The sequence below is a fragment of the Cryptomeria japonica genome, chromosome 7 (assembly GCF_030272615.1).
Source record: "Cryptomeria japonica chromosome 7, Sugi_1.0, whole genome shotgun sequence".
NCBI lineage: Eukaryota > Viridiplantae > Streptophyta > Pinopsida > Cupressales > Cupressaceae > Cryptomeria > Cryptomeria japonica.
The window spans coordinates 375,223,521-375,227,792 of record NC_081411.1 but is presented as its reverse complement, the minus strand read 5'-3'; positions in this window follow the sequence as shown (position 1 = coordinate 375,227,792).

The window sequence follows — 4,272 nt, the reverse complement described above, 5'->3', positions numbered from 1 at the left end:
TTTTTCCAAGACTTTGGCAAACCTTTGAAATGCAAACCTAAAGACTAAATCTTGGGAAATTGAAATGAAGTCAAGACGTTGAAAGGACAAGAGGACAAAGGACCAAATGATAATAGGAATACGTTACAATGTTGCACCTATACGCTTGGATACTAAGCTAGGTTTGACAAAATAATGGTGACAAGAAGATAAATTTTGGACAAGTTCAAGACTCCTTAACAACAACTTAGGGTTTAATTTAGCGTTTTGAATCTCTGAAGTTTGACAAAACTAAATTTTGAGACTAAATACAAGAAGGTAATGATTATGACAAGGACCTAAGGGTATGATATGAATATGATATGGTCCCAAGATATGATATCATATGAAAAAATGATATGAACTAAGGATATGAATGCAAATGTTTGACAATGTCAACCTAAGAAAAGATCTAGGGTTTGAAGTATGCAGTGATAAAACCAATATGATATGGATATGTGAGGACCAATGAATCTGGAAATACAAAGTGAAACCTAAGCCAAGACCTAATTCTAGGATGATGATAATGCAATGAAGACTTAGGAAAATGATTTTTCAACCTAAATACAAACAGAGGTTGCTTGCAATGAGATGGACTAAAATGAAGGAAGATGACAATATGTCCTAAGACCTAAGTTGGACTATGAAAACCCTATCCCTAAGTGACATGAATGTTGAAACAAGGGTACCCAATCTTTTGACAAGCCATGTTGATAAAATATTTGCAAATTATTGGATGAATACTTTTAAGTTATTTGGACCAAGTCTGACTTTGTTTGAAGTTTGTTTGGATGCCTGTTTATTGATTATGATCACTTTTGAGATTTTGTTTTTAATTCAACCTTTAACAAGCATAGAAGACAAGATGTTTATTTGACTTAGACCCAAGACAATCATGCACCTTCAACAACAAATCCTATGGCTGGCAAGGACAATAGTCATTGGATCTCACTTGATTTCCTAGCTACGCCTACTCAAAGTGAATACTTAGATGCTTGACCCCACCTGGCTCCACTCCACAACACTCAATTCTTCAGGGCACCCAAGCATCAATTCCCATGAAAAATCCCCATGGCAAACTCTGTATCTCTAGTAAGAGATGTAAAAGTGTGAGACAACATTAGAGGTCCAACCTCTTGTACCAATGACTAGAAGGTTTTTGGTCTCTAAGAACAAATGTTTTTTGTCAAGGATTTTGTTTGCATGGGTATAGATCCAACGAATTTAATCATCGCTATGCCATTCCAACACCTGTCGCTTACAACTTGCATTGCAAACACAATTATTTAGAGTGGTTTGGAAGAGCTTGGCCTTAGCCCGTCACCACTTTGGGTCATTCCCTCTCACTAATGCCTGTGTGAAGTACTAGGCAAATCGAGAGGCAGGCCCACTTCTAAGGGTAAAAACACACAATAAAAATGAAAGAAAGCATATAATACATGGTATTCATCAACCCTTAGAAAATGAAGTGTGCAACTATTGGAAACCAATAACACTAAGAGGGGGGGTGAATCAGTGTTATATCGGAATAGTAGATTTTAGCCTTAACAAAAAAATCATATACCAACTGGTATACCAGTATAAACAAAAATAAAAGAAGTAAAGCAACCAATAAGCCAAACACATAAATGAGAACCATAACACATAGATTTATACATGGAAAACCTCAATGAGGAAAAAACGTGGTGGTATTTGTGACCCACAATATCAATCCATTGGCCATATGAGGAGATATTACAATATATGATGGGCCTGTACTTGGGGGAAGGCTTATAGCCTAGAGAACATTGCTCAGTCACAATAGGAGCCTCATTGACTGGATAAAATTCCAGACAACAATCCAGAGAAGTGTAAACTACTAAGATAACATCTTCTATGCTAGAATATAGTTCTGGTTTAAGCTCTGTTCATTCCGATCTGAAATCCTACACCCTTTACTGGAATAGCCCTTACAATAAATTCCTCACATACATAATCTCTCTAATTAATTTTGCATCATATTACATTCGCATCATGATCTATTCCATTACATCCTTATTCCATCAAAATGATCTAATAAATCTGCCCTATATATCCTATACAAATTTATGCCTTATGTTGGCTTACAAACATATATAAAATATCAGATTACATGTCGGCCAGATATCACAAATGTATAAACATTAAAACAAGTTGTCGATGCCAGATCCAGGATATGTCGACCTCCAATATCGATAACCTTTTCTATTCCATGTCGGCCTGCATTGCCGGTGACCAAAGAAATCCTCCTGTCCCGTCAGTGCACCATATGAAGTCGGAACACAAAATCATGTTTCCATGAATGACAACATAGTGAAACAAACCAATAGAGTGTCAATTTCCAACAACAACTATTCTAACATTTACAAACACTCAGTTTTGATAAGATTCTTTAACTACATCCTACAACAAACACATTAGTAGTTTGTGAATAAGTCTTCATCAAATGTTTTGCCAAGGTGTTTCACAAATCATTAGTAACATAGAAAGCCAAAATGTATGAAATAGAGATAGATCATCATATTCTACAAATAAAATTGTTAAATTATACCTCGGGTTCTGCCCCTGCATAGGCACAAAACAAATTCACACAAGCGCAGTTTTACCTCACATAGGCACAAAAGCATGCCACACATGCACAAAAGAAGGCCACACAGGCACAAAAGGAGGCCACAAAGGTATAGAAGAAAGGAACACAAGAACAAAAGTGTAGTGCACTTTCTAAACAAAGACAATCAATTAGGCAGAATATAAATTTTCAAACTAATTGAGCCAAAAATCCACTAAGAAAATAAAACATGGGTTCAATTTCAAAGCCCCATGATGGGTCTATGTGCAATATAGACAATGTAAACATAAAACCCTAGATTGCACAAGCTTGAGATGCTCAAAACTAAAAATGTAGGACTTTAGACCATCAAAACCCTAATGACTAGAATATGAGTATTTTTTGCTCATTAATCATGCTAATTAGGTTATGTGAGTTCAATTAAGCCCTAATTTGAAATAAAATGAAAAGATTGGAGTTAATTTTAGTGCCCAAACTTAAAGATGTTCATGTTCTTTTAACCAAATTGCATGGAAATTGAAAATGTGAGAGTTGTCGTTCATTAACCAGCCTAACTAATCACTATATAAGTTCATTTTATGCCATCATTTGTCAAAATTGAAGGCCAATTTGAGATCACAACCCTTAAATAGTATCAATGCAATCAAGTTTTTGAATTATTAATCCAAAACCCTATTATCTACGTAGGCACAATTCTGGGCCACACAGGTACAAAATCGCCTTGCATAGGCATAGGAGTAGCCTGGACAAGTATAGATTGAGTTCACACAAGCATAGAAGCACCCAAAACTCCACAAAAGGCCCTATTTCTATGAATTAGACATGCAAAACACTTCAAAAGTACTCAAAACACAAAAATGAAATTAGTCTTCATGTTGGGTTCACCAAGAAAATCCGAGGTAGGAAAATACATAAAGAATCAAAGCCTAATTTATGGAAACACAAAAATAACAAGCTAAGATATTGATCCTATCACATCCAATACAGATATGAAGAAAAAACACTTAAAATAAATATGCAAACCATAACAAAGTGCTTCCTCCATGATTCTTATCATGATTATTATTTATTTGTGTGAGGTAGGAAAATAGGTAAAGCTTGCATCAAAGCCTAAGTTATGCAACCACAAAACATATCAAGCTAAGACATTGATCCTATCACATCCAATAAATATATGCAGACAAAGCACTTAAAGCAAATATACAAACCATAACAAAGTGCTTCCTCCATGATTCTCCATTGTTTCTCTTTCTCCTCCAAATATGTTGTTTGTGGATCTCACCTAAAAGTGCAAAAGTGAGCAAAAAGGCAAGATGATTGATAGTGAAATTGAAAGTATGAGGATATTCGAGATGTGCTTAGCCATGATTGGGAAAAGAGTGCTCAATATATAGACAATTTGATGAGGATTCAAAAAGAGCAACAAAATAAGGAATTGGCATGATTTGTGATAAATTGATTGACAAGAATTTCATGACAAATTTCTCTTTCAAGATATGACAAATTGGGAGAAATTTTTTCCAACTAATTATGACAAATTGAGAGAAGAAATAGCAATTTGATTTATGACAAATTGAGATCTTGATAATTTTTCATTGATTGAATGACACATGAGATAGAAAATAGCCTCAAATTATATGACAAAATGAGCCACAAATTTTGCTCAT